Here is a 13,759-nt window from a genome sequence, read left to right on the forward strand (position 1 = left end):
GCTTTATGTGCTGCCAGAAGCCAAATCCCTCCTCTTCAGCAGTCACCAGCAAAATACCAGACCTCAACTCTAGACTCAGTGTCTTGAAACAAACACAAACACCTCTGGCCTCTGTGGTCAAGGCAATGCTTAGAGATTTACTTTCCCCAATAATACAGTTCTCTCAGCTGACCACTGCTGACGGATAGCAGCACATATTTATTTAGGGGCTCCATTTTACACCCCTTCATTTTCATATCACCATCAAACATCAAAAATGTTTGAAGTATTTCTGCCAGAATATATCCTTTAGAGTAGGTTAGTTCTGTTAGTAACGGAGCCCTTTGTTACAGAGCAATGAACTGACTGGGCGGTGGGGGGGCGGGAGGGGGGGCTGTATTTTTGTCAACGTTTGACTACACTGTTCTACCCACTTGCCATTTCTCGTGATGTTTTTCCCTTATTGATCTTAGAAATTTCTACACAGCTCTTCAGAAAGTCAGAGGTCATGCTTCTGAGCTGAAGAAATGAAGTGCAGGATAAAGAGAAAATAGACACTTGATTGGCTAATCATCATGGGAGGTTCTGATACTGGGTAGCAATTCCGGCAACCATTTTTTGGAACAAATTTTTGCATTTTGTGAAACTATATTCTACAACATTGTCAGTTTGGTTTAGCGATTCTGCTGTGACCATCTAATTCTTACTAATAAATACTTGTTGAAGCTTCCCATATACAGTCATCAATTTAGTCTTTATCTGTGATACCACCATGCAGTACTTTGTGTCATCACTCAATAACTAGTATTTGTTTGGTGCTTTACAGTTTACACTGTGCTTTCATCAACATGACCTCACTTGTGTGTTATTCTATCAGACGAGTCTTTTTAATAAGGAAATATAACTGACAATATGGGAGAAGGAACTGGCAACCCACTCCAGTATTCTTGCATAGAGAATCCCATGGACAGAGGAGCCTGGTGGGCTGCTGTCCATAGGGTCGCCTAGAGTCGGACACGACTGAAGTGACTTAGCAGCAGCGGCAACTGACAATATAACTATATTAGTTTCGGATATACAACATAATCATTCAGAATTTGCATATATTATGAAATGATCACCTCCGTAAGTATAGTTAACATCCATAATCACACACAGTTACAATTTTGTGTCTATGTGATGAGAACTTTCAAGATTTACTCTTAGCATCTTTCAGGTACACAATACAACTATTACAGTCACCATGCTGTACATTACATATGTATGACCTCTTACCTGGAAGTCTGTACCTTTGGACTCCCTTCATCCATTTTGTCAATTCCAACCTCCCATGTCTGGCAACCACCAGTCTCTTCTCTATCTATGAGCTCAGTTTGGGTTTGTTTTCCTAGAGTCATGTAAGTGAGATTCTATGATATTTGTCTTCATCTGACTTATTTCACTTAGCAATATATCTTTACGGTTCATCCATGTTGTCACAAATGGCAAGATTTCATTCTTTTTTTATGGCTGAATAGTATTCTATTTTGTATCACATTTTTTTAATCAATTCATCCACTGACAAGACAGACGGCTTCCTTATTTGGCTGCTGCATTGAAATTGGGGGTGCATATGTCTTTTTGAGTTAGTGGCCTTGTTTTCTTCAAATAAATACTAGAAATGGAACTGTTGGCTCATATGGTAATTCTAATTTTCTGAAGAACCTTCATACAGGTTTTCATAGTAGTTGCCCTAATTTACATTCCTACCAACAGTCCACATCCTTACCAACACTTGTTTTAAGTGTCTTCTTGAGTATAACCATTCTAGCAGGCAGAAGGCAGTTTCTCTTGTGGTTCTGATGTGCATTTTCCTCATGATTAGTGACTTTGAGCATCTTCTCATGTACCAGCTGGCCATCTCTATGTCTTCTGTGGAAAACATTTTCCTCAAAGAAGATCCACTTCATGGCTTTCAATCTCACTTATAACTCTTGACTTCCTTTATTCTGCAAGGTTGTTTCTTATGTTTTCCTGAATTGACAATTAAGGTACAGTCAGTCAGTCAGTTCAGTCACTCAGTGACGTCTGACTCTTTGGGACCCCATGGACTGCAGCACACCAGGCCTCCCTGTCCATCACCAACTCCCGGAGCTTGCTCAAACTCATGTCCATGGAGTCGGTGATGCCATCCAATCATCTCATCCTCTGTTGTCTCCTTCTCCTCCTGCCTTCAGTCTTTTCCAGCATTAGGGTTTTTTCCAATGAGTCAGTTCTTCACATCAGGTGGCCAAAGTACTGGAGTTTCAGCTTCAGCATCAGTTGTTCCAATGTACCTTTTAAGGTACAGGACTTTTTAAAACTGTAATTATAATCCAAAAAATTGTATGCTGATCCAATACAATAAGTCCCCTACATGTGAATCTTCAAGTTGCAAACTTTCAAAGATATGAACATGTGTTCACATGTCCAATCACGTAAGTTAGTTCATATATTTGGCATTATCTGTAAAAGTTGGATACCGAGGCTAATTTTGTTGGGTTTGCAAAGAAACCAGAGCTATGAATGCACTCTCAGGACAGAACTTATTTGTATGTAAGGGAGTTATTGTATTCAGTTTCATTCTGAAAGGAAGCCCACACTTGACACATTAATCATTCAAAGACAAAAATGTCTCAAACACAGGAAAAACATGGTTGCTACCATAACAAACATTTTCAAGCATATATGTTGTCATTTTTATTGATTCTTTATAAAAAAGATTCAAAACAGATATCTACTCTCTTTCTTTTTCTCATGGTATAATCTTGGTCCTCCTTTTCTTTCCAGAGTTACTCTGACTTTAGTCCTTAAAATTTTTCTTCCTATACAGGATTAAACAAGTTGACTAGTTTAACCTCAGCCAGTGGTAACTTCTAAGGTCACACATGCTCTCTTTGTTCCCAAGGCTGACTGGCAATGATCACAGGTGCTCAGCTTATCCTGTCTCTCACGGTCTACATGCCTTTCTCCTTTGCCACCTCCTCCAAGAACTCTTCTTCATAGTGCTGGCACACAGTGGATTTTCCTCCTGTAGATGTGGCATGTGTTTATCTCATTTTGATTTTCTATTACTAACGATATTTAACCTTCCATGACTCTGTCATCTTTCTCCTACTGGACTGCTCCTCTGTGAAGTGAGTGAAAGTCACTCAGTCGTGTCTGACTCTTTGCAACCCCATGGACTGCAGCCTGCCCAACTCCTCTGTCCATGGAATTCTCCAGGCAAGAATACTGGAGTGGGTTGCCATTTCTTTCTCCAGAGGATCTTCCTGACCCAGGGATTGAACCCGGGTCTCCAGCATTGCAGGTGCACTCTTTACCATCTGAGCCACCAGGGATTGCTACTCTATTAAAAGCCTAAATAGTGAGCAAATTATATCTATCACTGAGTTCCTCATGACTAGTGCAGAGGAACTTGTGAGTATTACAGAGTTATAGAATGGGCATGAAAAGCCTAACTGGTGAGCCATCTGTGCTAAGGGGTTTATGCTACAGCTGGGAGATGAGAAGGAGTAGACAAGCTTGTCCTGGAAGACCAACTTTCAAGGCTAATCACTAACCAGTCATTTTATGGCAGGGCTACAGTTAAGTATAAAGTTACAGCTACAGCCAGTCATACTTTCTCTTCCTCTGTTCTCCCACTATAGGTTCAGAGATGAGCATAGTGATAAAAAGAGGAAGGAGACACCGTGAGTCTCTGTCCAGCTCTTGCTTGTGAATGGTAGCCCTGCTGGTGAGCAGAGGTGCCATGCTCATCACCAGCCTCTTGCCTGAACACCTCCAGAAGTAGTTGCCAGCACAGTTGATGTTTTTCATACTCTCTTCCCCAGCTCCTCTTTGCTGCCCCCTACAGTGGCAACAACCTGCTTCTCAAATTCCCCTGAAAGCTCTGACTTACCCTTACCCATCAGCTTCAGCTTACCCTACCCATTAGTGCTTCAGTAGAGCTGGGTGCTAGTCAGCTCTAACCTTTCATGTCTCTCTTCTGGATCCTTAGATATTTCCCAGGCTTCTCTAAAACTGCATAAGATCTCATTCCTGTAATGAATCTTTATCCCACAATAAATTGCTTTGGTTTCCCCAGCTGAATGCCAGTGGATTCAGTCACATACCTAATAAATGTGGGCTTTCTTGATGAGCTGTGGCAGACATTGTTGTGCTGTCTTAGCAGATGACAGAGTTAGGGGAGACAGATAATTTCATCCCTCATCCCTTTGTTCCATGTGACCAGATGTCCTGATTTAGAATTAAATCAACTGAACGAAGTCATGAGTGTTTTGGTGACCACTGAGAAGGCTTAACATTTATATGATTATAACAAGATAAAAGCAGTGACTACTTTTTAACTTTTTTAGCCAATTAAAATACTGACTTTATTTAAGATTAATGACAAAATGTCACCATTTGGAAGAGCTTGGAATGATAAAAGGTGATCCTTCTTATCATTAGCAATATAGGTTCTTAGTCTATGCACTGAAAATACAATTTAATATATATCATCCTGAGACCTTGTCTATTTCTAGAATTTGCAATCCTTAAGAGTTTTTGCATCAGTAAAATATGTCATCTTTTTAGCCAACTTTCCTTTACAGCTTTTCTGAGATCCTTATTTAAACAGAGGGGGTATCACTGATGGGATGAAAATACGTTATACTGAAGTACAAAAGAGTCAAGACTTTGAAAGTGAAAGCTGAGGCATAGAAGAAAAGAATGAAGATACAGGGACCAGCAGACCAGTGTGATAACCTATGTTCTGGCACACTCAATGAGAGGGTGGAAGAGGGAAGCTTGTACTGTAGCCACAAGCAGTGTGCTGGGGCATAATCCACAGCTGGCTTTGGTCTCTGTTAAGAGTATAAAAAGAACAGTTGGTACTGATGGGCGTGTTCCCTGAGTGTTACAAGTAAGAACATTCCTCTCTAGATGTGCTCTTCACTAGATGATAAAGTCACCTCTCTAGACTAAAAGCCCAGGGCTCTGTCTTTCTTGTATTTATACCCTAGCCCATTTCTGGTGCAGAAGTAACACATTTAATGATAGTCAATAACTATTAAGTGAAGAAATATGTCCTTGGAAGATGTAAGCTGTGTGAGATGCCAAGGTAGGGCTCAGACTCATTTAAGAGATGTTCAAATACATTCAAGACTTATTCACAGCACTAGGTACCCCTTACTCCCCAAGACCCCTTATTTGTCGACATCCAGCAATCTCATACAATTCTAAAGGACCATCAAATGATCAAGCCTTTTTGCTTTTAAGTATTTTCTAAGCTTAATGTATTAAAAACCTCTAAACCTTGACAACAAGAGGGGATTAATACAGATACAAGTCCCATATTTATTTCTACAGGTAGAGTTGCCAGGCAACCATCACATTACAACACACAGGACTGTCATTATGGATCCATCTTTTCCTGTAACTCCTTTACTGCCAAAATGAAAAGCAGTGCAGACAACACTGTCACTTAAAAGGATCCATGCTCCAGGCACTCTTACTGGATAAAATCTTGTGTTGTAGAAACTGCAGAATAGTCTGGAGCTGGCTAAGATGATGCCATGCTTTTAGAGTATTCCTTTTCAGTATAGAAAATGCACTTACATTAAGAAAACACTGTGACTAAAAAGGTAATTCAGAGTAGTAAACTTTGAAGTTAGTGAAGTAAATTATTTATCATAAATTAATATAACACACCAGGGGTCCTATGTACAGAATAGGTGCTGTTTTTGCTTTGTTTTTTTTTTTGGTGCTGTCTTATTCATAGTCCAGTAACTGCTCAAGCTTTCCTCCATGGTAATTTCATCCATACCACTCACAGGATGACAATTTTATATCATAAGAGGTCCCCTGGTAGTGGATATTAATTTATAGTAGAAGAGAATAGCAGGGAGAATTTTTTGTGTGCTACTTGCCAGTAAAACACACAAACTACTCCCTTGAGGAACATATGGTTATATATTAAAACATTAGTGATGGCACTAGAGTTAATAAGAGATATAATATACAATACAACCATATAGTGTATTTATTAATAGTCCACAAAAATATTATAGATCCTAAAGAAAAGCTCCCAGGATAAATTGTGTTCTATTCTTTCTTGTAGTTTAAAAACACATAATCTTCAAAAATATGCAGCACTTCCCCAATGGGATTCACAATTATCTCAGGTCAAATATCTGAACTATTATTTTTTCCAATGAAGCATAAACAATAAGATCTTTATTGTTGTCTCTAAACCATAATAGAACAGCCAGTAACAAAGGGATGAAATAAATGTTTCCGAAAAAATAAAGAGCATCAAACCAGATTAGCGGTTTCTATAGTTCCTTAAATGAAACATATTCCACATGGAAAATATTTTCAATATGGTGCCTCAAATAAAAACACATAATAAATCTACATCAGGCAATCAAGAAAAACTAATTTAGGACCTATCTAATGCAGAGCACTTTTACATTGTGAGCAAGATCTAGCCACAATGCTGTATAAAACTAACATTTAAAAAATCTATCCCTTATAATTCAAGGACTTTGGAATAGTTTGCAAAAATAATTTTCAAATGGGAAAAATATAATTTTCCTTTTAGGAGCTCAGCAAGTACTAATTCCCAGGTAGAAGTTAAATGGTATATATTGAAAGGACACATAGTTAAATAGTTGTTGTCTAGATGTTGTCTAGAACAAATCAGGTATACTTCAAGGCAAGCTCTACCTTCAGTGATGAGCCAGAGCAGTTGTCATGTTCCTAGAGCATAACATCTTATTTGTGACAGCCAATAAGTTAGTGTATAGAAATGAAACAGATTTCTGTGTAATAATTTTGTATCCTGCAACTACCAAATTCACTGTTGAGTACAGGTAATTTTCTGATAGGATTTTCTATATACATATTTCATGTCATCTGCAAACAGTGACAGTTTCTCATCTCTGTTTCCAATTTGGATTCCTTTTTTTTTCTTTGATTGCCACGGCTAGGACTTTCAAAACTATGTTGAAGAAAAGTGTATGCAAGTGGCCATACTTGTCTCGTTCCTGACTTTAGTGCCTCTGTGTGTGCGTGCTCAGTTGTGTCTGACTCTTTGTGACCCCATGGACTGCAGCCTGTCAGGCTCCCCTGTCCATGGGTTTTCAGGCAAGAATGCTGGAGTGGTTGCCATTTCCTCCTCCAAGAGATCTTCCTGACCCAGAAATCTACCTCGTGTCTCTTGCATTGGCAGGCTGATTTTTTTTAATTTTAATTGGAGGCTAATTACTTTACAATACTATAGTGGTTTTTGCCATACATTGTCATGAATCAGCCATGGGTATACATGTGTCCCCCATCCTGAACGCCCTCCTCTTCCCTCCCCATCCCATCCCTCAGGTTGTCCCAGTGCACTGGCTTTGAGCGCCCTACTTCATGCATCGAATGTGGACTGGCAATCTGTTTCACATATGGTAATATACATGTTTCAAGGCTATTCTCTCAAATCATCCCACCCTCACCTTCTCCCACAGAGTCAAAGTCTGTTCTTTATATCTGTGTTTCTTTTGCTGTCTCGCATATAGGGTCATCGTTACCATCTTTCTAAATTCCATATATATGCATTAGTATACTGTATTGGTGTTTTTCTTTCTGACTTACTTCACTCTGTATAATAGGCTCCAGTTTCATCCACCTCATTAGAACTGGTTCAAATGCATTCTTTTTAATAGCTGAGTAATATTCTATTGTGTATATGTACCACAGCTTTCTTATCCATTCGTCTGCCAATGGACATCTAGGTTGCTTCCATGTCCTGGCTATTGTAGACAGTGCTGTGATGAACATTGGGGAACACGTGTATCTTTCAATTCTGGTTTCCTTGGTGTGTGTGCCCAGCAGTGGGATTGCTGGGTCATATGGCAGTTCTATTTCCAGGTTTTTAAGGAATCTCCACACTGTTCTCCATAGTGGCTGCACTAGTTTGCATTCCCACCAACAGTGTAAGAGGGTTCCCTTTTCTCCACACCCTCTCCAGCATTTATTGTTTATAGACTTTTCGATAGCAGCCATTCTGATGGGCGTGAGATGGTACCTCATTCTGGTTTTGATTTGCATTTCTCTGATAATGAGTGATGTTGAGCATCTTGTCATGTGTGTGTTAGCCATCTGTATGTCTTCTTTGGAGAAATGTCTGTTTAGTTCTTTGGCCCATTTTTTGATTGGGTCGTTTATTTTTCTGGAATTGAGTGGCATGAGCTGCTTGTATATTTTTGAGATTAATTCTTTGTCCGTTGCTTCGTTTGCTATTATTTTCTCCCATTCTGAAGGCTGTCTTTTCACCTTGCTTATAGTTTCCTTCATTGTGCAAAAGCTTGTAAGTTTAATTAGGTCCCATTTGTTTATTTTTGCTTTTATTTGCAATATTCTGGGAGGTGGGTCATAGAGGATCCTGCTAGGATTTATGTCAGAGAGTGTTTTGCCTATGTTTTCCTCTAGGAGTCTTATAGTTTCTGGTCTTACGTTTAGATCTTTAATCCATTGTGAGTTTATTTTTGTGTATGGTGTTAGAGAGTGTTATAGTTTCATTCTTTTACAAGTGGTTGACCAGTTTTCCCAGCACCACTTGTTAAAAAGATTGTCTTTTCTCCATTGTATATTCTTGCCTCCCTTGTCAAAGATAAGGTGTCGATAAGTGCGTGGATTTATCTCTGGGCTTTCTATTTTGTTCCATTGATCTATATTTCTGTCTTTGTGCCAGTAATTCTTTACCACTGAGCCACCTGGGAAGAGAATGCTTTCAGCATTATTATGTTGAGGTAGGTTCCCTCTATGCCCACTTTCTGTAAAGTTTCTATCATAAATGGGTGTTAAAAGATTTTTCAAAATCTTTCTGCATCTATGGAGATAATCATACAGTTTTTATTCAATTTGTTAATGTGGTGTATCACACTGATTGATTTGTGGATACTGAATAACCCCTACATCTTTGGGATAAATCCCACTCGATCATGGTGTATGACCTTTTAATGTGTTCATTACTGTGCCCAGAGGGAACAGTCTGCCAAGAACTCTCTCTCTGATTACAACCCCATGAAATTCAGGAATGCAAGCCCCTCTGCCAAGCAAAGCTAGGTGTGCCCTAGGTGGCAGCTGTAAAACTAGGGTAACAGTGCATGTGAAAGCTTCCCTCCAGAAGATACTGGTGTTTAGAGTGTGGCAGAGGGAGACCACAAAGATGGTCCCCACTTGCTGGAGCAAGATAGAAGGTAAAGCTGGTGCCCTGGAAAGCCTCTAGATTCATGTTAAATTAGATGCCTGCGCGGCAGGCCAACACTTTATGATAAGTACAACGTCTTGGGGATAGGTGAGTGAGTCCTTGTGTACAAATTCTTTAAGAGCCATTTCTCAGTTTGCTATAGCCTTGTGGGTCTCATGGATACAAGCCCTGTTGGTTTTTGAGAGTTAGATCTTTTCAGGGCTTGTTTCTCGGGTGCAGGTCTTATCTGGGGAGAAACTCCAGGTTTGAGTTACCTCCCAAATGTAGGTCACATGGTAGGATTGTATCTCAGCTTCTCCTAACTGCTTCCATTGGTTTTTCTCTTGCCAAATATCTGAGTCATCTAGGCTTCCCCGGTTGGCTCAGTGATCAAGAATGCACCTACAATGCAGGAGCCCTGGGCTACAGTCCATGGGGTCCCAAAAGAGTCAAGACATCACTGAGTGACTCAACAACAACAATAGGAGTCACTCAGCTGGTTTGCAAGTATTTCTTCAAAAGAAATTGCTGTGTGTGGTTGTATTTTTGGTGTGTCCAAGGAAAGAGGCAAGTTCAGGACATGCCAACATTACCACCTTGAACCAGAACCTCTTACTCAAAGTTGTAAAGTGTATGTCCTTTACAAATGTAGGCCAGCTGAAAGATCACAATGATGATGACACCACAGTTGGGTAGGCCAGTTATTATCAACAACAAAAGGGTACATGTGATATTCTTCCTGCCATTCAAACATCTCTGACATTCTTTCCAAACACTCCTTCACATAGAGTAGTGGTTCCTCTTGTTCAGAGTTTATCCTGGTCAGCCTCATACATTCTATGATTACAGCTCACATCAGCAAGTTCCCAGTACCAGCCCAGATCTGCGTCCATGGCTCCCTATCTCATCTCCCAGTAGCTTAACTCGTTAGGACTCATTATGCCCCATGGGCAACTTCAAACATTCTGTCTCAATTCATGGTACTATCATCCCCCCAAACACTCTTATTTCTTATAATTAGAACTGTGAGAATCACATCTGCCTCACAGAGTTGCTCTGAAGATGAAGCTCTCTAATCTGGTGTAAGATAGTAGGTATTTACTACCTATTAGCTGCCATGACCAACAATATTACTTATTATTAACTAAACTTCCAGCATCTTGTATCTTTTTGTTGTCTGATTTTTAAATGTCCCAAAAGCTTCATATTTGTCTTTTTCTTTACCTTCTGTGCAAGTAGTGACACTTTTTCATCTCTGCTCTGAATTGTTTCAATGACTCCCTGAATTCCATTTCTTTTGCAGTTCTGTTCCATAGCTATTTTTTCTGAAACACTGATCTGATCATATTAACTCCTATGCTCAAAAATAATTATTTCAGCAGGATCAACTCCAGAGTCTTACTTCTTGTGCTTAGTCATGTCCAACTCTTTGCTACCCTGTTGACTGTATCCCTGCAGGCAAGAATAGTGGAGTGGGTTGCCATGCCCTCCTCCAGGGGATCTTCACAACCCACAGATCGCACCCAGGTCTCTGGCATGGCAGGTGGATTCTTTACCATCTGAGCCACCAGGGAAGCCCCCTTAAACTTGTTATGTAATACTTTTACACAGTGGGCCCAGGCTAGCTTCTCAACCTCATTGACTGCATCCCAGAATGTTCCTCAGCACTTTTTGGCCCTTCATACTGCACACTCCCTTTGCATTTACTGCCTCCTCTGCTTGGAGTGCAGGTGATTTTCTTTTCCCCCGTAATCCCATTCTCACTGCTCTATGAGTCTGACTGCTGAAGACTCACTCAATCACCCGGATTACCCTTAAATGTCTTTTGTTGTTGTTGTTGTTGTTGTTGAATTGAGCCAATGAGAGCACCTGCAAGGGATCCAGGAAAAGGTAATGGCACCCCACTCCAGTACTCTTGCCTGCAAAATCCCATGGACGGAGGAGCCTGGTAGACTGCAGTCCATGGGGTTGCGAAGAGTAGGACATGACTGAAGTGACTTAGCAGCAGCAAGGGATCCAAGGACAGGAAGAGAGAAAGATCTGGGTGTTGACTTCTCCTCCTCTCCCCTACCACAGTTCTGGGTTTGGTGGCACCCCTCAGTAAATACAGCTTCTCTCAAGTGGTCCATCCTCTGCAGCTACAACTTGGAAGCAGGATCTAATCACATCACTGTTTTTAGGTCTTGCAATGATGTTGCCTTCCTGCTATTACTGGCATCTTCATTTAAAAATATCTTCAAAAATCCTAGCTTATGGGAATTTGAGCTCATCGCCTCTTATGTATCGTTATTTACAGAACAACCATCAGGAGAAAAGACTGGACTCAACCGGAAACAAAGGATCTTCCACAATAGAAGAAGAAACTGCAGCAAGACAGGTAGGAATAAGCAGAGTCATGGTAGAGTCCGTCCCATACCAAAGGGGTGGTGACCCACGAACGAGAGAATAATTAAAAATGAAGAGATTCTCCCAAAGGAGTGAGGCATCTGAGCCACACATCAGACTTCCCAACCTGGGTCGTCCTGTGCCAGGCAGATGACCCCAAGAAGATCTCACTTTGAAGGCCAGTGGGGCTTTACTTTCAGGAGTCCCAGAAGTGTGTGTGTACATGCATGCTTAGTCATGTCTGACTTTTTGTGACCCCCCCCATGGACTGTAGCCCACCAGGCTCCTCTGTCTGTCTATGGAATAGACAGGCAAAATAAGGAGTGGGTTGCCATTTCCTACTCCAGGGGGTCTTGATACAACCCGTCTACTGGTGGGTGAGTCTGGAGCATGAGACTTTGTATGCATCCTGTAAGACTGGAATTTCTATCAGCCAAGGGAGATAGAAATTCCATTCTTACAGGATGTACACAAGGTCTTCAGACCCACCCACCTGCAGATAGGCTGCATTAAGACCCCAAAACCCAGCTCTCCTCACCAGTGGGCAGGCACTAGTCCCAAAATCCCTGAGCCTGCCCACCATCTACCCTGCTAGTCTCACGTACCAGCTGAGAAAGGTGTTAAAGATGTAAATGTAAGACTGGGATGCTATAACACTCCTAGAGAAAAAGAAAGGGAAAACACGCACGCACACATACACAGTAATGTGTACCATATGGTCCAGCAATTCCATTCCCAGGTATATATTCCAAAGAAAATGAAAAACCATTAATTCAAAAAATAACAAGCATCCCCATGTTCATATACCATCATTATTTATAACTGCCAAGATACAGACGCAACCTATCTGGCTTTCAACAAATCAATAATGTATGACAGAAAACCACAAAATTCTGTAAGCAATTATCCTTCAATTTAAAATTTTTTTTAAAAGATGCAGTGTATATACCAGAGGAGGTGATGGTACCCCACTCTAGTACTCTTGCCTGGAAAATCCTATGGACGGAGGAGCCTGGTAGGCTGCAGTCCATGGGGTCACGAAGACTTGGACACGACTGAGCGACTTCACTTTCACTTTTCACTTTCATGCATTGGAGAAGGAAATGGCTACTCACTCCAGTGTTCTTGCCTGGAGAATCCCAGGGACGGGGGAGCCTGGTGGGCTGCCCTCTATGGGGTCGCACAGAGTCAGACACGACTGAAGCGACTTAGCAGCAGCAGTGTATATACAAACAAAGGATTATTACTCAGCCATAAAAAAATGAAAATTTTACCATCTGCAACAACATGGATGGACTTAGAAGGCATTATGCTTAATGATATAACTCAGACAAAGACAAAAATTGCATATCACTTATATGTAGAATCTAAAATCTTCTAAAATAGTGAATATAACAGAAAAAACAGGGAAAACAAACTAGTGGCTACCAGTGGGGAGAGGGAAAGAGCAAGATCAGGATATGGGGATTAAGGGAGACAAACTACTGTGTATAAAATAGAGCTACAAGGATATATTCTACAGCACAGGGAATATAGCCGATATTTTATAATAACTAAACTATAAATGGTGTATAAGGTTAAAAAATTGTGAATTACTATATTGAAACTTACATAATATTTTTAAAAAGATTTTAAAGTATCCTAGCTAACCTGCCCAAATATATGAGAAAACATCAGATAATCCCAAGTTGAGGGATAGTCCACAAAATAACTAGCCTCATCTCTCTAAAAATGTCGAGTTTTTACACACACACCCTTTTCCACCCCCAAAGGAAAGACTGAGCAACTGTCCTAGATTCCAGGAGACCACAGAGATGTGATAGATTACAGAAATTGTGTCTTAAGGTTTCTGAAATTTGATAATTACACCCCTAATCATGTAAGAAAATGTTCTCATTCTCAGGAAATATATATGGATAGTCTTGCTGCCTACAGATTATTCTCCAACAATTTAAGGAAAATGTACATATATATATATATACATGCATATGTTCATATATTACACTATACTACATATATAGAGAGAGAGAAAGTAGAGAAATCAAATGTTCATATATTTGGTGGATCCTGGCAGATACACCTGTGAAACTCCACTTATCCACAATCAAATTTACCCTTACCTTTCTTTTAATAATGAAATCAATAAAGCATAATATT

At 40.3% G+C, this 13,759-nt stretch overlaps 1 long non-coding RNA gene across 1 annotated transcript in view; it reads right to left on the minus strand.

Moving 5' to 3' along the window:
- Nucleotides 1-13,759, minus strand: part of LOC145509738 (uncharacterized) — a 275,954-nt gene that overhangs the window by 145,128 nt on the left and 117,067 nt on the right. The window lies entirely within an intron of this gene.

The sequence above is a fragment of the Giraffa tippelskirchi genome, chromosome 6 (assembly GCF_054371585.1).
Source record: "Giraffa tippelskirchi isolate mGirTip1 chromosome 6, T2T-mGirTip1v1.2.pri, whole genome shotgun sequence".
NCBI lineage: Eukaryota > Metazoa > Chordata > Mammalia > Artiodactyla > Giraffidae > Giraffa > Giraffa tippelskirchi.